The sequence below is a fragment of the Camelus bactrianus genome, chromosome 15 (assembly GCF_048773025.1).
Source record: "Camelus bactrianus isolate YW-2024 breed Bactrian camel chromosome 15, ASM4877302v1, whole genome shotgun sequence".
Lineage (NCBI taxonomy): Eukaryota > Metazoa > Chordata > Mammalia > Artiodactyla > Camelidae > Camelus > Camelus bactrianus.
This window is the reverse complement of record NC_133553.1, coordinates 64,308,052-64,328,635: the sequence shown is the minus strand read 5'-3', so window position 1 is coordinate 64,328,635 and position 20,584 is coordinate 64,308,052. Positions and strand designations below refer to the sequence as shown.

At 41.1% G+C, this 20,584-nt stretch overlaps 1 pseudogene; it reads right to left on the bottom strand.

Moving 5' to 3' along the window:
* Positions 1 to 8,373: 8,373 nt before the first annotated feature.
* LOC105075832 (casein kinase I pseudogene) lies at positions 8,374 to 10,034 on the bottom strand (annotated as a pseudogene).
* Positions 10,035 to 20,584: the final 10,550 nt, after the last annotated feature.

The following is a 20,584-nucleotide window of genomic DNA, read 5'->3' as shown; positions in this document are numbered from 1 at the left end:
TGGGCTTGCACCAAGCACTGCCTTCATGGAAAGCATGACACATTCAGGGAACAGCAAGGGGTTCCCCATGGCTGGCCCCTCAGGGGTGTTTTGACTTGTAGAAGGTGAAATTTTCCTCTCAATGTCCAACGATATATGAACTCCAAAGAGGGCCGATTAACCAGGTGTATGGTATATAGGAATTTAAGAATTAGAAAAGCCAGGGTTCATGTGTAGGAAAAAAAAACATAAATGGGATATAAAGACAGAAAATGTGCTCTTGTTTGTAAATATGCAGTAGATGCACAGTAAAAAGTGAGTGAATGACACGAAAAAATGCTCACTCTCGCTAATTATCAAAGAAATTCAAATCAAAACTACAATGAGGTATCACCTCAAACCAGTCAGAATGGCTATCATTGAAAAGTCCACAAACAATAAAAGTTGGAGAGGGTGTGGAGAAAAAGGAACCCTCCTACACTGCTGGTGGGAATGCAGTTTGGTGCAGCCGTTATGGAAAACAGTATGGAGATTCCTCAAAAGACTAAAAATAGACTTACCATATAATCCAGCAGTCCCACTCCTGGGCATATATCCAGAGGGAACTCTAATTCAAAAAGATACATGCACCCCAATGTTCACAGCAGCACTATTTACAACAGCCAAGACATGGAAACAATCTAAATGTCCATCAACAGATGACTGAATAAGGAAGTTGTGGTATATACAGATGTGACTATTACTCAGCCATAAAGAAGAATAGAATAATGCCATTTGCAGCAACATGGATGGACCTGGAGATTGTCATTCTAAGTGAAATAAACCAGAAGAGAAAGAAAAATACCATATGATATCACTTAGCCATGGAATCTAAAAAAAAAAAAAAAAAAATACAAATGAACTTATTTACAAAACAGAAACAGACTCACAGACACAGAAAACAAGCTTATGGTTATCAGACAGGAAAGGGGATGGGAAGGGATAAACTGGGAGTTCAAGATTTGCAGACACAATACAGAAACAAGTTCATACTGCATAGTACAGGGAACTATATTCAGTACTTTGTAGTAACCTATAATGAAAAAGAATATGAAAAGGAATATATGTATGTAGATGTATGATTGAAACATTATGTTGTACACCAGAAATGGACACATTATAAACTGACTGTACTTCAATAAAAAATAAAATGAGTGAATGAATGATCCCGACTAGGTGGCCCCACATCCTCAGTGGGAAGCAGGGGCGTCCTTGGGGCCTACCCCTCTTGCAGCTGGCTTCCCAGAGGCCACGCCACAGATTCCCCAGGTGAATGCAGGAAGTGAACTCTCTCTTGAATGTGAGTTTTTCTGCTAGAATGCCAATGATAATAGTTAATATCCACCTTGGCTTAATAAAAAAGGTTAGCTTTCCCCCCATATAATTAAAATGAAGTTTGGCGCCAGAATAGAGAATCAAAGGAGCTCCAGTATGTAAATGCAATCAGACATCCCCATGACACCGGCGGCTTTCCTAGCAACAGAATGCTGATCGTTCTGCAAAAGAGAACCAGGGAGATAAGCAGTCTTTGGGGCGACCTTAGCGCTTTTCATTCATTAAGGAAAGGCCACTCACTGGCCAGTCTCTGATTTATTATCCTAATTAGGAAAAAGGTCCAACCCTGGCACACAATAGCCTTAAGGAATGAGCAGGGCAGGGTGAATCAATCCAACCTGCCAGGATAACAAATCCAAGAGATCAGGGTGTGGGAGAAGTTTAAATGTAACCTCCATGGCCTAGAGGGGGATGGGCAGCCCCAGGAGCACAGGAACTGGCTGGCGGCAGGTGAGGGGAACACTCTACCGGGAACACTCTTCCTGCCGCGCCCAGTCCAAGCCCCCGGGATGCACAGGTGAGGCAGACAGCACAGCCCTGGCCCTGCCCTTGTGGAAACGGCAGTCCTTCTCAGGAAGAGGAGACTGATGTCCATGAAACTATCAGAAAACAATTCAGCTTGTGTGTAAGGAAGAACTGGGTAGAGGCCCCAGCCACACATGCCAGAAATGCGAAAAAGGGAGGGATGGGGTGGCCCGGGTTAGCCAGAGGAGGTTCATGAAGGGGGGGGGGGGCTTACGCTTCGTGCTTAAGGGATCAGATAAGGACTTCCTGCAGCAAAAGAAGAACATCTGGAGTGGAGGAAGGGGAAAAAAGGGAGAGAAAAAGATTTCTTCATAAAATGGAGTCACTTCTAAAGAGTTGGTGGGAGTTTTCTATTTCAAGGGTTATTAATTATAGACATCTCATGTGGGCCTGACTGTCTCTCTCTTTCTGTCTGTCTCTCTCTCTTTCTCGTGTTGACGTGGATTTGGTCCAGTTAGGAAACCAGAGGGCACCATTCTGTAATCAGCACTTTCAAGAGAGTAGAGTAAGACATTTGAGGTGGCTCGGAGTCATCAAAAAATTATCATTAGTCAATAAGGGTGCCTCTCCACCACTACCAGCTCATAGGCAGGTAGATCAGGTGGGAGAGGGTTGTGATTCATTCTTCCTCACACCAGAAACCAGACACCCTGGCAGGGTAGGACACAGCCCCTGACTTCTCCAGAGCCCTGGACCAAGACTTTCTGGTGGGTTTGATGAGCTAGCCCAGCCTGCCCTCTCCTAAAGGCTGCTGGGACTTACTGGAAAGGGTGCAGCTCAGGAAGGAAGTGCCTCATCAGCTCTGGGGAATTTGAGAATGAGGCATCAAAGGCAGAATCCAGTGCACTCATCGCCCACCTTCCACAGAACTTCTTTCCCTAAGTGTCTCACAGGTTCAAAATGTAGGTCCCAGAAGGTTGGCCGCACGGATGGGTCTCATTTCATCTCCTGTTTGTTTCAGCACAGAAATCCTGAGGCGCTGAGTGATCTGCCCAAGATCCCAAAGCTAACGCCTATCAGATGGGAGAGAGGAGAAACAGAGAAAGAATGGCCAGGGCCACCCAGGAAGCATAAATATGACTTCCCCTTGGCCTCTTGAGAGAAATTATTCATCCTCATCATCCTTCTCTCCCTAGCAGCCTTCTTCCCTGTGACTGTCATGTGACTATGTTCTCCGGCGCTCTGCACTACTCAGGGCAAGGGGCCCTAGTTCAAATCCTGCCTTAGGTGGCCACCAGTGTCTACTTTGCTCAGTTGAACAGGCCCCCAATGTACCATCAAAATGTCAAATTGTTGGGTGACCAACCATCCTAGTTTGTCAGAGACTATTCCAATTTCAGCATGGAAAGTTCTGCATCCTAGGAAACCCTTCAGTCCCCAGCAAACTAGAATGGTTCCTCATCCCCTAGTATGCCTTAAACGTGAGCAGCCTTCAAAGGAGTCTCATTAAACATCTGAAGCCAAAGGGGCTTTTTGGGGGTGGGGGGGAATGTTTGTATTTTACCGAAGTATATTTAATTTACAATGTTAGTTTCAGGTGTACAGTAAAGTGATTCAGTTCTACGTATACATACATATTTTTTTCAGATACTTTTCCATTTTATGTTATTACAAGAAATTGAATATAGTTCAAAAACCAAAGGTTTTAATGCGTCTGGGAGGTACCATGGTCTATTGCTGACAAGATAAGACCCTGAAGTTGAAGTTTTAAGACCTAGGATTTTTCAGTTCCACCAGTTACAGTTTCCACACTATGGGTCAGTTATCCAGGGTCTTCTGGGGACTCGTGCTGAGGGGTCCACACACTCCAAATTGCACACTAGCCAAATAGGGAAGGAGAAATCACTAGGGAAAGGGTCATGGTAGAGGGCCAGTTGGGGCTTTGGCATGTGACACACTTAGGCCCCCTGTCTATTTTCAAGATGTCCCAATCCAGTCTGCTTCCTATGGGAAACTGTTTCCCTTTTTCATCCCCCAATTTCCCCTCACCTATGTTCCTATATCTCTCTGTACATCCTTTCCACAGACTGTCCTGTTTTCATGAGCACATAATTATCAATTTGGCTTGTCTATTTCCCTCTAGACCTGGAGCTCAGTACCGACCACTCCTATTCAGCACCATGTCCTTGGGGCCTAGAGAAGAACATGCCAAAAAGAAGTCCTTTTAATAAGCCCCCATTGAAAAAGAAATGGATTAGTTCAAGAAGCGGAGAAGGGCATTCTCGCTAGATCTTTAGGACACAGTGAGTGCTCTCTCTTCATATTTTTTCCTTTCTTCTTTATCTTTTTCTTTTTTTGTTTTTGATAATGGGATGCATGTGTGATCACCTCGTAGAAATCTGAGCACACAGTAGGTACAATTTTGAGCTTTTTTTCCGGAGGTGGTTCCAGGACATTTTGGTCTTTCTAGACTTTTAAGATATCATTCCTCTGGACAATTGGGCAAGAAAAATAAATAAAAGGCATCCAGACTGCAAAGGAAGAAGTAAGACTATCTCTATTCGCAGATGATGTGACCTTGGGTAGAAAATCTCAAGAAATTCACTAAAAAAAACTATTAGAACTAATAAACAAGTTCAGCAAGATCACAGGACACAAGATGTACAAATATCAATTGTATTTCTACATGCTTGTGATGAATAATCTGAAAATTAAGTTAAGAAAACAATTCCATTCACAATAGCATCAAAAAGAATAAAATATTTAGGAATAAATTTAACAAAAGAAATACAAAATTTATACTCGATCCTGAAAACTATAAAATGGAGTTGAAAGAAATTAATGAAAATCTAAATAAATGAAAAAACATCTCATGTTTATGGATCAGTAGACTTAACATTGGTAAGATGGCAGCACTCCCCAAACTGATCTACATATTCAACAAAAAATCCTATCAGAATCCCAGCTGGCTTCTTTATAGAATTTGGCCAGATAACTGTAAAATTCATATGGAGTTTTAAGAGAGCAAAATAGCCAAAACAATCCTGAAAAAGAACAAAGTAAGACTCACACTTTCCAATTTCAAAATTTACTGCAAAACAGCAATAATCAGGATAGTGTGATACTGTTACAAAGATAGACACATAAATCAATGGAATAAAATTAGGAGTCTAGAAAAGAACCAGTACATATATGCTCAACTGATTTTCAACAAGGGTGCCAAGACCATTCAGTGGGGAAAGAATAATTTTTTTCAACAAATGATCCTGGATAACCACATGCAGAAGAATGAAGTGAGACTCATACTCTGCACCATATGACAAAATTACCTTTACTGGTCATTAAGGAAATGCAAATCAAAATCACAATGAGATACCACTTAATACCCACACAAAAATGGCTGTAATCCAAAAAAATGGAAAATAACAAGCATTGGTAGAGACGCAGAGAAATTGAAATTCTTGTGCATTGCTGGTGGGAATATAAAATGATGCAGCCTCTCTGAAAAACTGTTTGGTAGATCCTCAAAAAGATACATATAGAATTACCATATGACCCAGCAATTCCACCACTGGATATATACTCAAGAGAATTAAAAACATACATCTACATAGGAACTTGTACTTGAATGTTTATGGCAGCGTTATTCATAATAGCCAATACGTAGAAACAACCTAAACGTCCATAAACTGATGAATGGATAAACAAAAAGTAGCATATGCATACAATGGAACATTAGTCAACCACAAAAAGGAATTAAATCCTGATACATGGATGAACCCTGAAAACACTACGCTAAACGAAAGAAACCAATCATAAAAGAGCATGTATTAAAAGATTCCATCAATATGAAAAACCAGAATAGGGATAGGGAAATCTACAGAGGCAGAAAGTACAGTTGTTTAGGGCTGGGGGTGGGAGGGTGGGAAGAAGAAGTGATTGCTAATGATTGCTAGTGATTTTTGAGGTGATAACATGTTCTAAAATCGACTATGGGGCTGATTGTACAAACTCTGCGTATAAAGACTAGTGAACGTACACTTTAAATGGGTAAATTATGAAGTATGTGAATTTTATCTCTATATAGCTTTTTTTTTTTCCAAAATAAAAGACTCCATTCCTCCCCTACACTTCATATACCCACACAAAGCCTTGCTTTCTCCAGCTCTATGCCTGGAGGTTTTTAAAACTGGGTCAGCTCATTCCCTGACTTTGGGGAACTGATCCTTATTTGAGACTCCTAGGCCCTTTTGACAGTTTGAAGTAATTGGCCATTTATGCACAGGGGCAAAGTACTACTTGGATAATCACTAAAGCCACAGTCTTGAAGCGCAGGAGTCTGGAGTTTGGAAAATACATCAACCAACGCAACAGCCAGGGTTCCATGAAAGGAAGCCGCAGCTTCTGATAACTGTCAAGTACATTCTTAGCACGCTGCACCCTTCTCTAGCTCCTCCTTCCCCATTTTGGCCAATTTCCTTCACTCCCCCCTCCACCCACCCCAACAAACTCTCCGCTCTGAGGAAAGGTGAGCGTATTCCCGCCATCCCCTTTCCAACCGAACTCAACTGCCTTCAGCCTCCGGCTCACACATGACGGCCAACAACTGAACTCTCTGATCTGAGTTAAAAGCTTTGTGTCGTGTGTGCTAACAAGCTGGGGGTTTTCGTCTTTTTTCTCCAGCTCAGATTACCTGGTTTCCAAGTGGGCCAACTCTGGGAGAAACCCTCCCAATCAATGCCTTCAGTTGAGGTCTAAACATCCATGCCTTTACACTAGAGGAATAAGAAACAGACCAGAGGGAAAACCCATTGCAACACAGTTATTACATTATTTCTTTATAACCAGGGTCTCCAGGTGGGGGTAGGGTGGGGGATGAAAGAGTTTTGTACTTAATGAATAAGTACCTTGTAGTCCTCTCTGGAGCTACTTTAAAGAATTCCGAACACAACGCAACGCTCTCTCAGTCTTCCACGTCTACAAGGAGGGAGCTGGAGAAGGAAAACCCATTTCACAGATCCAGAAATGAAGGCAGCAAGTAACCTGATAACTTTCCTGATCCCCAAACCAGTTCTTAGGCTACTCTGTTCACCATTAACTTACGGCCTACATTTTTCGAATATTCCTCCTAGACTCCCACTGCTTGCTTTTCCACGCCAAACCCTACTACCACTCACACATCCTTCTTCTGTGACTCCCAAACCCAGTCCATCCAGATTCTTGCTCTTTTGGAACACACAAAGTCAAGTTACTAATGATATTGTATCATGTGGATGGAGAGCTCTAGCAGAGTGGTGCCCTGCCAGAGATTGAAGTTGTGGGTTTTTGTTTGTTTTTCTTTTCTGCAGAGGGAGAATTTATCTGCTTCTTCAAGCCATTGGCCATATGAGGCAAAATAGCCTAGAAAATTTTTTATATAAAAGAAACACTGAGGGGGAGGGTATAGCTCAGTGGTAGAGTGCATGCTTAGCATGCACAAGGTCCTAGGTTCAATCCCCAGTGCCCCCATTAAAATAAATAAATAAATAAACCTAATGACCTCTACCCCACAAAAGAGGGGAAAAAATTTTTTTAAAAGGAGAAAAGAAACACTGAATCTAAACATAAGTGGACAGTAGTTAAACCCAAATTGAGGGACATCCTACAGTATTTACTGCCCTGTAATCTTCAAAAGTGCCAAGGTTCACCTGAAACTAACATTGTAAATTGACTACATTTCAGTAAAAAATAAGAATAGTAAGTAAGTAAATATAAGAAGGTTTTTTTAAGCGCCAAGGTCAAGAAAATAAAGGAAAGACTGAGGAAACTATTCCACACTGAAGGAGACCAAGGAGACATGACAGCCAAACGCAATGAGTAATTCTGGACTGGATCTTTCTCCTCTAAGAAACACTACTGGGACAACTGTCAAAACTTGGGCTCTAAGAATTTTATCATACTAAATAAAGTATTTATTTTCTTATTTTGAAAAAAAAAAAGAAAAACATAAGACTTTTAAGATAAAGGAGGAGCATCTGTCAAGCTAAGACTAAACTGAAATCCAAATCAATGGAAATGAAAAGGCATGATCAATGTAGAGTATTGGGATATTTGGTTAGCTATCTACAAAATAAATCAGCTTAGATTTAGGTAGGGACCTTACACCATATATCAAAATCAATCCCAGTGTGACTAGAGCTAAATGGAAAAAAAACCAAAATCATATCTAATGTGATGGTTAATTTTATATGTCAACTTGGCTGGGCCATGGGGTACCCAGATGTTTGGACAAACATTATTTTTTAAATATTTTACTTATTTATTTACTTTTATTATTGTATTATTATATTTTTGGCAAGGGGAGGTAATTAGGTTTATTTATTTTAAATGGAGGCACTGGGGATTGAACCCAGGGCCTCATGCATGCTAAGCATGCACTCTACCATTTGAACTATACCCTCCCCACTGGACAAACATTATTCTTATGTGACTGTGAGGGTGTTTGGGGGTAAGACTAACATTTTTTTTTTTTCAGTTTTTAGTTTTTAATGAACTTGTAAACAAAAAAGCTCCCATTTCAAAATAAAAACAAAATCCCAGATCATATAGATATTTACAGTGATTACATTTACCTAAGCAACATACATACATGTTCAGTTGTAAGATGTTAACTAAATTTCTGTGACAAATATGCTTTTTTTTAATACCAAGAACATTATAGAGTTAATGCAGAGTCCTAAGGATAATCTAGTAGTCACTAAATTTTTCTTAAGTCTTCACTTTAGATGCTGTTATTTCTAGCACAGGTAAGCAGGCAGAGTCTTTCATATGCTCAAACACTGGAATCTTTGGTTGCTACCATATCAGCTGGCTTGCAAACAAGAAGCCAACCATTTTAAGAATGTTTTAAGTGAACAACTTGCAAAGCCCAGGATGGATAAACCCTAAGAACGCACAATTGTGAGCATTTACAACCATCACAACTGTGGCTGAAGACTGTTCATGCCATTCTTCTGAAAGGAGATCTCAAAGCAGTACAGTTCAAAACAAAAGATTTTAACAAAAAATTGGCATATGCACAATTTCTCCACCAATTTGTGTGTCAACCATTTAGTTTACTTTTCCACTTGAAAAAATGCAATAGAAGACTGGACGCCACGTTTCGCTATCTCAGTTAATACTCACAATTACAGCGGCTACAACTCGGGACACAGCGTCACCAATGCCGCCCAGAGCCAGTTTATACTGAAATTAAGTTCTTTACACCAAGTAAATGGTTGTCCACAACCACTGGCTAGTGTACATATGAACTAAAATGTCTAGATTTGGGGAGAAACAAATGCTGCTCCGATCATCTGCTCTGCTTCTTCTGTTCCTTGATTCATGCTTAGAAACCTGTGGGCGTTTGGGCCTGCTGACCCTGCCCACTTGAAGAGGCTGCCTGCTGTGCTCTCTCTGCTTTAACGTTGTCCAGTCAAATGTGTAGTCATGTTGGTGCTTCAGGGTCCTGAAAAGAATGCGGAATAGCTGCCTCGGGTACATGTAATCCGGGACTTCCTCAAAGCGCAGCCCACGACAATAGTTTAAGTACATGGCAAATTCTGCAGGAAACCCCTTACATAAAACTTCAACAGGTGTGGATATCTTCTTTTCGCTAATTTTTTCATATTTTTGCTTCCTTGTTGTAGCCTTTAGTCCTTGCCATGGCAGGCTGGTTCTATTAAAATACATCAAAACATATCCTAGTGACTCCATGTCATCTCGGCGACTCTGTTCAATACCAAGATGTGCACTGACGCTAACATATCGAGCAGTGCCAGTGAGATTTTTATCTTCTCAGTAAGGTATGTGTTGCCTAGTCCTGTTGTCTCTGTACTTTTTGGCCAAACCAAAGTCAATAAGGAATAACTTATCACAGTGACGCCCAATACCCATTAGGAAGTTATCTGGTTTAATGTCTCTGTGTATAAAATTCTTTGTATGCACATATTCAATTCTCCTGATCATCTGGTCGGCTAACATAAGTACTATTTTCATTGTGAACCTTCTTGAACAGAAATTGAAGAGGTCTTTGAGGCTGGGTCCAAGAAGATCCATGACTAGCACATGGTAGTCTTTTTCCTGACCATACCACCGTATGTGGGGCATGCTGACCCCACCTTGAAGAATCGTATAGAGTTTGCCCTCGTACAGCAACTGAGGATGCCTGGCCTTCTGAGATTCTAGCTTCACTGCCACTTCCTGCAGGGGAAAGAGAGGATGATGGCATCAACATCCCTATGGAGTCAATGTCACTTGGGAAAGGAGGGGAAGACATTAGTAAAGATCCTACTCGTGACTAGAAGGTGGAAGCGAGAGGCTGGGCAAGATTAATATTTAAACTGGTAGACTGAGTAAAGCAGATTGCCTTCCCCCATGTGGACGGGCCTCATCCAATCAGTTCAAGGCCTGAATAGAACAAAATATTGACTCTCCCCCCAGCAAGAGGGAACTCTCCTGCCTGACAGATCTTTGACCTGAAACATTGGCTCTTCCTGGTTCTACAGGAGTCTGCTGGCCTTCAGACTCAAACTGGAACACCAGAGTTAGAGATTTTGGGCTTACCAACCTCCATAATCATGGAGACCAATTCCTTATAATAAACCTCTCTCTCTCTCATTCTATTCTAGTCATTCTATTCATTCTGCTTCTTTGGATGCAAAAGAACAGTCCCAAGGGAAAAAAGGTACAGGAGATTTATAAACCTCAGGTTTAGAAGAGACTTTCCAGCCTTGAAAAATGATGGTATGAGGGACCTTCTGACAGAAATCTCAAACCTCACCCCAAATCGTGCCTCAGAATTATCTGGGGCCCTGACCCACTCTCAGGGGTCCGAATTAATCTGTGACAATGCTAAGGCACTGATATTTTTTTTTTGAAGCTTCCCAGTGATTCTCATACATAGCCAGGTTGAGAACCAATAAGTAAGGAAAAAGACTACGTAACTACGTAAAATGAACTACATAAAATGTAGTGCCTGGAAGACTTCCAGGTTTCAGATAGCAGACTAAAGGCATTCCTTCCTCCCTCTCCTCTCAGAAATCACCTTAAAACAATAAGAATGAAAAAACAGAAATACAGACTCCACTTCTGAGGAAATTAAGAGCCATCTGTAACCTACAGCATAAGAGAGCAGGTGGAAGAAGATGCCTGATGAGGCAGAGGGAAATGTACCTACCTGAAGAAAGGGCGCCAACTGGAAGCAAGGTATTTTCTAAGCAGAACTCTTAAAATGCTCAGAAACTGGAGGCACCTGGTACCACACAGAATGGGGAATAAACTGTGGAGCTAAATCAGAGAAGTTGGCTGAAAGTCCTTAAATGGAATGCTTTAAGCCTGTACTGATCCCTTCCTTGGGCAGCGAACAGATGACGAAGCTTCCCCACCTCCAGGAAGTTTAGTCTCTAGAGAATGTGAACCAGACGGACCCCAGACCCCTGGTACCTCCAGGAAAGAGTGGATGAAATGCAGAGCCCAAACCAGGGGCTGATCCAAAATCTGCACAACGAACCATGGCACCTTGCCCTTGCTGGACTGCCAGAGGGCTACAACCGGACTTATAACCTCAGGCAGGGGACTAACTGCTTGGCAAAGTGTCTAACCTGGGATATTGAAATGTGAGGAACATGTGCTCTTTGACAGAAATGTAATTCAGGAGAAAGATAAGAATCTGTACACCTTCCCCATGAAGCTTTAGGCGCAGTAGAATGAACTCCTTTCCTTGCATGATGAGAGGTTGCTGGGAGAGGAAGTCTCCAACCAACTTGTCAAGGAGAGTTTATCTGCTGGGACAACTGTCAACACAGACACAACTGGCCTTTTGGGAAGAAAATGCCTTCTTTTTTTTTTATTGGAGTATAGTTGATTTATAATGTGTTAATTTCTGGTGTACAGCATAGTGATTCATATATATATATATAATACATATATACATATATATACATATATATTCCTTTTCATATTCTTTTTCATTATAGGCTATTCCAATGTATTGAATATAGTTCCTTGTGCTATACAGTAAGACCTTGTTGTTTATCTATTTCATATATGGTAGTCAGTGTCTGCAAATCCTGAACTCTCAATTTATCCTTCTACCTTTGCCCTTTTTAAGTTTTAAATACTCCTGTGTCCAGGAAGGAAAATGAGTCATCAAAAGGGCTCATCTCGATCTTAGGATAAAGTACAAAAGCCTCAAAGCCCTGCCGTGCTCTGCCCCTTAGATCCATCTCTCACCCCTGTGACTCTCCCAGACTCCAGCTCCAGCCAGGCTGAAATCCTTTCAGCCCTTCCCACATCCCAAGCTCTCTCCCGCCTCCTGGCTTTTATCCCACTCTTCTCCGTCCCTGGAACCATCTCTCCACCCATACTTCCTACTTTTTCAAAATAGTCCAGAAGTAAAGATGAACTTTGGCTCCTGTGATAGAATGTAGAGAAAATTTAAGTGATGGTTCTCAGAAAGTAGAACTTTGCATGTCTAATTTCTACACATTATTTAGGTCAGCCACTGAGAAACTTTGTCTTCTCTCCCTCACCCCTCAGAGTGCCTTCCCTGCAGTAACTCCCAGCAGCTTCTCATCGTGCAAGGAAAGGTTCTCCTCCCGCGGTACCTGAGGTGTCATGAGGAAGTTGGTGAAGGCGCTTGTCTCTCTCCCTGAACTGTGAGTACCACTGTGCTCTACATACATGTAAGGAGATGTAAGGAAATGGAAAAAGGGCGTGGAGCAACTGCTCAGGCTGGAGCCAATGGAGTTATCCACCTCAGAGAGTTCTGGGAGCTGTATTAGAAACACTGGTAAAAGTCCCAAGACTGATGGCCCATCTCACTGAATGGATCCACAGAAGCAGTTCCAAAGATGGGTGTGGCCCCATAGAGACAGGGGGAGGGAACTCTGAGGGTCTGGTTCACTGTGGGCCTCACTAGTAAGCCCTGGGATTCAGTGAGACCAAAAGCAACAGACAGTAAGTGGCAGGCTCCAATCACTAAGGAACTCAGTACTCCATCGCTGATTTTATTTTCATCATCTCTTTTTTACAATTCAGATTTTTTTTAAATTTTTCAACAAGTATTACTTTGAGGGAGGTGATTTTTTAAATTTTTATTGTGATAAAATACACATAGCATAAAATTTATAATTTTAACCATTTCACATCAGACAACTCAGTGGCATTTAATATCTTCACAGTGTTGTGTATTACCATTATCTAGTTCCAAAACATTTTCATTATTCCAAAAGGAAATCTCATAATTACTTATTAAGCAGCTACTTCTCAGTCACCAGTCCTCTCAACCCTTGGCAATCAACTAATCTGTTTTCTGTCTCCATGAATGTGCCCAGTCTGAACTTAAATTATATATAAATGGAATCAAACAATATGAGGCCTTCTGTGTCTGGCTTCTTTCACTTAGCATATTTTCTAGGTTCATCCAAGTTGTAACATATATCAGTACTTGATTGTTTTTCATGGCTGAATAATATTCCATTTTATGGATATACCCCATTCTGTTTATCCATTCATCAGCTGATGGACACTGGGCTGCTTCCAACAAGTATTACTTTTGCAATCAGAGTTTACATTGTTGTTTTGTTTTGTTTTGTTTTATTTGAGCGACCAAATGTCCTCTATCCAGGAGGCAGATGGAAGCTCATGTTCTTTCTTCACCCACTGACCAAAGGCAAATGTTCTACTGTCTCAATCCTATGGCTCCTGGGTTTTGTCTGTTTTATTCTCAGTTTAGACTTTTTTTCAATGTTTCTGAAACATGAATTCATCTTGTAATCTGTTTACTTTTATGATAGTGTTTCTTTTTCCTTTCTGTAAAGGAAGCTATGTCATCAATTTGAATAGCTAGTATTCTATTTCATCAATTCAAAAACACCACCAATGGTAAGACACAGTATTATTTTATGTACCACTAAGAATATAAAAACAATAGCAAGTAAACTATGATAGTGCTTTTTACTCCCCCAATTTCAGAGATGATAAAATTTTTTTTTAATCTTAGAATTGATGAAATGTGATCTTAAATCTATGTGGACTTAGAATCAAATATTTTACTTGTATAATCTTGCTAAAGGAAATGATGAGCAGAGGTAGACAAAGAAACAGCTATGTGTCCTTTGTGGCCCTTTGCCTCTAGGTATTTAGAGGAGTTGTGGACAGCACAGCTTCAGGAAAGGCTTTTAGAAACTAAGTTATCCTTACTCTGCAGATGAGGGCCTGTGGGCCTCAGAGGTTTGGCTTTCCTGCATCTCTTTCAGCTGAATAGAAACCCAGTCCTCCTGCGGCACACAGGTTCACGCAGGCGCACTACACAGACAATCCTAACAGCTCAATAAAATCATGGCACATCTTACCAGGAAAAACTGTAAAAGACTTTCAAATGGCCAAAAAGGACTATTCACTTACAACCGCCTTTTGTTGTCTGGGAGCTATTCTACAACTACGTAAATTGTAGAAACTGATAATAATGCAAATAATGCAAACAAATTGCATCCAGTGGAATGCAACTGATTATTGCCCTCTAGAGAGTGCAGTTTTGCATCTACTTGTAAATTTATTACAGCTTTTGCTATTGTCCATGTATGTGTAGTTCTTCAAATTCCCCTTGGAGCAAAGTACAGCATCTTACTGGTTTCCTCACTCACGAGATTCACTAAACAAAGATTTAAATACAATCTTTGACATACATTCATTTTATATTTGTATTAAAATCCTAAGTTTACCTTTGAAAAGTTATCCATTAACTATCTGCAAGACAGAATGTAAGTCAGCCATTAAAAATTATCTTTATTCTCAAAAAACGAAAACTAGAACTACCATATGATCCAGCAATCCCACTCCTGGGCATATATATATCTGGAGGAAACTCAAATTCAAAAAGATACATGCACCCGAATGTTCATAACAGCATTATTTATAATTGCCAAGATATGAAAACAACCTAAGTGTCCAACAACAGATGACTGGATAATGAACTTGTGGTATATGTATATAACACAGGCTATATATGTATATACCACAGGCTATATATGTATATACTTGCAGGGGATTATGCCAAATGAAATAAGTCAGACAGTGAAGGACAAATACTGTATGATATCAGTTACATGTGGAATCTAAAATCTAGTGAATACAACAAGAAGGAAACAGACTCTCAGCCATAGAGAACAAACTAGTGGTTACCAATGGGAAGAGAGAAGAGGGGAGGGGCAAGATGGGGTAGAGGATTAAAAGGTACAAACTATCATATATAAAATAAATAAAGCTACAAGGACTCATAGCCAATATTTTATAATAACTATAAATGGAGTATAACCTTTAAAAATCGTGAATCACTATTTTGTACACCTGTAACATATAATGTTATATATCAGCTATACCTCAAGAAAAAAATAAATAAAAATAGCTATGTTTACAGTTTTTTGCTTCAATGACAATAAAATTGCTTAAGAAGTAGCATCAGGTGAAGAAAACAAGGCACAACATTGAAAAACAGTGTGACTCCACTGTGTCAAAAATATAGAGACAAATCACATGGAAAGAAATAAGACAAAAGAGTGATTGTCAACAGGTACTTAGCATGAGTAGGGCTTTTTGTTCCTGCTTCTTTATATCATTGGCTCATTTTTTACAGTGAACATTAATTGCTTGTATAGTCCAAAAACACAAAATCTTTGAAGAGGAAAGAATGAAGTATGTTCTATATTCTAAACAAGACCTAAGACATTGAGAAACAGGTAGAACCAGGATGAAGAAACAAACAGCACCTGCAAGACAGTGAGTGACCAAAGGCATCCACGGGGGACATGGAACTGGCAGCCGGCCAGGAAGCTGAAGGGCCTCTTGCATTTCATGGGTATTTTATTTTTCCTTCTTACAATGGAAATATGCACGGCTCGGTGTTTAGACCTCAGAAAACAACTTCTAGACGCATCAATGTAAAATAAATAAAGATTTAAATTTAAATTACATGTGTAGCCTGGAAAAACACCTACCCAGTCTTTAATCCCCACCAAGATGCTCATTAGCTGGCTTGGTGAATGCTTATTACCTGTCCCTGACAGAGATAGTACCAGGGCCTTTTTTAAATCAAGAAACCTACCAGAACCACATTCCAGAACCTTCCAGAATTACACAAACCAGAACAACATTCCAAAACCTTGAGTTTAACAGATGTCAGTCACTGACACAAAGACATGCCACATAAAGATGAAGTTTCATGCTCGGAGAAGGTAATAAAGTGACTTTGTTTATACAAATTCAGCCTCTGACTCAGGGAACTTATAGTCCGGTAAGAAATCTGCACATGTACAGAATTATATAACAAAATGATAAATGTCATATCTGAGATGCATTGGAGGGGCTGGGGAGTGCAGAGGAAGAAAGTCATGACTTTACCTGGCAACAGCCTTTCAGGAGTTGCAGACAAGTAAGCTGAATGAAGACAAATGATTCTTCCACTCAGGGAAAAGGAAAAGGACTTTCTAAGACAAGGATTTCACTTGAGCACTCGCATGGACGAAAAAGACCAACGTTGTGGACCCTGCAACTCTGCATGGCTGAAATATAAGAGTGAATGGCCAAATAACCAGAAGTGTTGCTGGAAAGAAAGGCAAGAGCCAGATCACTGGGTCACGACCAGCGTGAAGTCTAGGAGAGACTCAGCACGGCAGGCCCGCTAATGCCCTTTACCACATTGCTAACTACCTTGTCAAGAACAGTCATGCAAGGGCACCGTTCAGCCACTCAGCAAGCGTCACTGTGATTTATTCATCCATAAACTTGTATAATTTATCAGCATTTCCAATGTGATAGTTAATTTTACGTGTCAAATTGGCCACAGGGTACTCAGATTAAACATTATTTCTGTAAGGGTGTTTCTGGATGAGATCAGCAGTTTAATTGGTGGACTCAGTAAAGTAGACTGCACTCCCCAAAGTGGATATGCATCATCTAATCCACTGAGGACCCGAAAGAACCAAAAGCAGAGGAAGGAAGAATTCCCCCCTTTTTTTCCTGCCTCATTGCTAAAGTATCTCATCCCATCTTCTGTTGCCCCACACTGGGCTTTACACATTGGCTTCCCTGGGTCTCCCACTTGTAGATGGAAGGTTATGGGACTTCTCAGTCTCATAACTGAGTGAGCCAATTCCTCATAATAAATCTGTGTGTGTGTGTGTGTGTGTGTGTGTGTGTGTGTGTGTGTGTGTTTGTGTGTGTGTGTGTGCTGGTTCTGTTTCTCTGGAGTAGCCTAATATATCCAGGTAGGATTACAAATTGGTCTGTTTGCGCCATAAAATGTTTTTAGACCCTGCAAACTCTGGACTGAGGTGCTCACAGGGTCGGCAATCTCTTAGACAGAGTGTCCAGTCAGTTGCCCTGCTCTTCTTGGGACCCCTGACCCAGGCTCCCAAGTACTGCTGGTGAGCATCACACAGTCACTGAGACTGGTGCCAACCAAAATTCAGGGGCTCTATCCCAGCTGTGCGCTTGGTACCATCTTGCATCTTAGTGAAGGTTTCCCTTCATCACCTCCACTTCCCCCCAGCGCGGCCTCACACTGCCTTCCTCTCCTGTGGATATCCTCATTCCCACCTCAGAGAGATCTGAGGTTGACAGGCGTGGGTTCCTTTGACTGCTCTTTTCCATCTCCCACTCTTTCCCTTCCTTCTCCCTCAAGGAGCCTCCTTGTTGCCAAGTCATTTTGACCCTGAGCAGATCTTGATCCATCAGATATCTCAATTCCCAGCCCTAACTGGCACTGTCAACTTCTCTCTTTTACCCATTCACACTTCATCCCGCAGCAGGGGGGAATCCAGGCTGTGGGCACTGCAGCTGCCCCCGCTGAAAAAAAAAAAAAACCAATTTAAATGAATGTTTTTGAAAGCAGGAGATTGCACGAGCAGATATACCGGGGGGGAACCAGAACAAGCCTTAAACTTGGGTTGTGGGAACCAGTCTTCTCAAATAGGGGCCACAGCCTGGATCCTGGGCTGACCCAGCCAAAGTCTGGGGAGCAAGGGCTTAGCAAACTTGAGAGTTGACTTAGAAAAGTTTGGGAATTCAATACCTGATCATTCTCCCAAAAGGTCAGGGCAGCCCCATTAGCCTCTACTGACGGGTATGGGAGATGGAAAGTCCAGTAGCAGAGGAAAAGGCAGGCAGTTGCTGTCAGACATTGAGAAAACTTCGTCGCTTCTGCATACATCCTCCCTGCGCTCCTGCGCATGCGCGGCCCGTCCACGCCACAACCACGCCACACCCACGCCACACCCACACCCTTCTAGCCCAGTGAGCGTCCTCCGGTTCAGCCCATCTCAAGAAATCAGCTGTGTCCATAAGCTCATTCCCTAGGACTTTTATACCTAGTTTGCATTTCAAGAGAAAGTTAAGTCACATTCCATGATTTACTTTACATTTTCCTCTTCCACTGGCTGGTGCCAAGCTGCTGTGGACCTCTCCACAATAAGCCTCTTTTCTTTGAACCAGGAATTGCCATTTGGCCCAGCCTGAAGGGAGCAGTCCTTCTAGTCCCCTGGAGAAGCGCCACCCGGGATTGGCTCTGGTGCCTCCCTCTGTCCCTTCTTTGGGCTGAAGGGGCTATAGGGTGGGATCTGGCAGTCCCCCAAGAAAGCAGAGGGTGGGGCCAGGGGGGTAGCTTTTAATTAAAGCTTCTCTGTAGCTAGGCGCAGAGCTGGGTCACGTTTGCTGGGAAAGAGCAGCAAACCAGGTGGTCTCTATCACCTTTAGTCTAAAACAGATTAAATGCTCTCTGCAGAGCAGAGTAAGTCGTATGGGCTCATTGTACCTGCTGTTAGGGTGGAGAGAACAGCAGGAGGGACAGATCTGTCTTTGCCCTGATGACAGTGGGAGTTTACAGGCCCGTATTAGCAGCAGCTGGTTGAGGCTCTCCCCTCACCCCCAGTCACCGCTCAGTTGTCAAGACAAAACAAATTTACTGTTACCAAAGAGGAAAGGGGGGAAAAGGGATAAATTGGAAGTTTGAGATTAGCAGATGCAGACTACTATATACAGAATAGGTAAACAACAAGGTTCTACTGTATAGCACAGGGAGCTATATTCAATAGCTTATAATAACCAATAATGGAAAAGAATATGAAAAGAGTATGTATGTATGTATAACTGAATCACTATGCTATACACCAGAAACTAACACAGCATAGTAAATCAACAGTACTTCAATTAAAAATAATAATAATAATAATACAATAAACATGACATACTACTAATCACAGTTTATTACATATAAGGAAGTTAAACTCTCTTGAGGAAGCTAAGAGGCCTAATCCTTTCACCTAGACAAGCTGGGTACTGGGGTGCTGAACAAAATTGTAGCTTTGGGTTCGCTCAGGGAATCCACTGCTAAGAAAGGAGATTCAGCAACCCAAAGTTATTGGGCAGAGAGTTTGAGGCAACTGGAGGGATACCATGGAAACCAGAGGAACTTAAAAGATTCCAGGTGGAAAGTGGGAGATGGAGATGAGGAGATTAAGGAAATCTGAGCACCCAAAAGGAAGGCTGAAGCTTTGTTTTGTTGAGTGCTGGAGGCCTCATGTTACCTGTGGCCAAGAATCCACGAAGCACCACCCAGACCCAGCCTTCTTCCCCATCCTTTTCAACCCGATGTTGTGCTGGTAAATGTTTAACAACCAGTTTGGGTGAGGTGGCCTATATGCGTATAAATTTTACTGATATAAAGGATATGTGGTACACAATTTACAAATAGTAATAAAGTATTCAATACTCTTTATTGTAAATTTCATATAGCCAATTAATCAATAAACCCAAGAAGGCTTTCACTGATTTTTGGCAACCTCTTATATGGATACCCAACCTAAGGTTGCAATTGCCAAATGAGTATAGTTCTGACATGAATGTTGGTTGATATTTTATTTACAGTAACAAGTGACTTGCTCATTATAATACCAGAAGAATATTTCCTTATTTTTGTGCTATTCACAACATAACAGCTGCAGTATGATACACATGTAAATTTAATCTTCATTATTAATATTTTCTCCATCACTTTAGTCTAGATAAGTCAACAAAAAAATAAACCAAGCCCTAATCTATAACCTTTGCTAATTTCTGTGATATAAATATAACACCATGGCCAGTTTTCAAATTAACAACATAAAGTCAGTACACAATGAGTTGGAAAGTTTGCCAATAGTATAACTTTAACAAATATCATATGATACCACTTTCATGTGGACTCTAAAAAAAATGGTACAAATGAACTTATTTACAAAACAGAAATAGACTCATAGATATAGATAACAAACGGATGATTACCAAAGGGGAAAGGGACAAAGGAGGGATGAATTCGGAGTTTCGAATTAACATACACACACTACTATATATAAAATAGATAGATAACAAGGACCTACTGTAGAGTACAGGGAACTATATTCAGTATCTTGTAAAAAGCTGTAATGCAAGTCCATTTCTGGGGTGACACAGTGTGAAATAAAGAATATCCCTTGTCATGCCAGAACTCAGAGTCTAATAGAGATGGTTTTTAGGCATTCCTGAGAAATGCTATCAATCGCATGGCCCAGGGCTCAAGAAGCCCAAGCTGTCTTCTTTCAAATATAGTTTATTAGGGTTTTTCCCTTTACAAAAGCAATGTGTGTTTATTTCATTTTAAAATACAGAAAAATAGAGGAGAGAGAGAAGCAACCACTGTCAAATGACATGCAGATTGCTGCTTCTATACGTACAT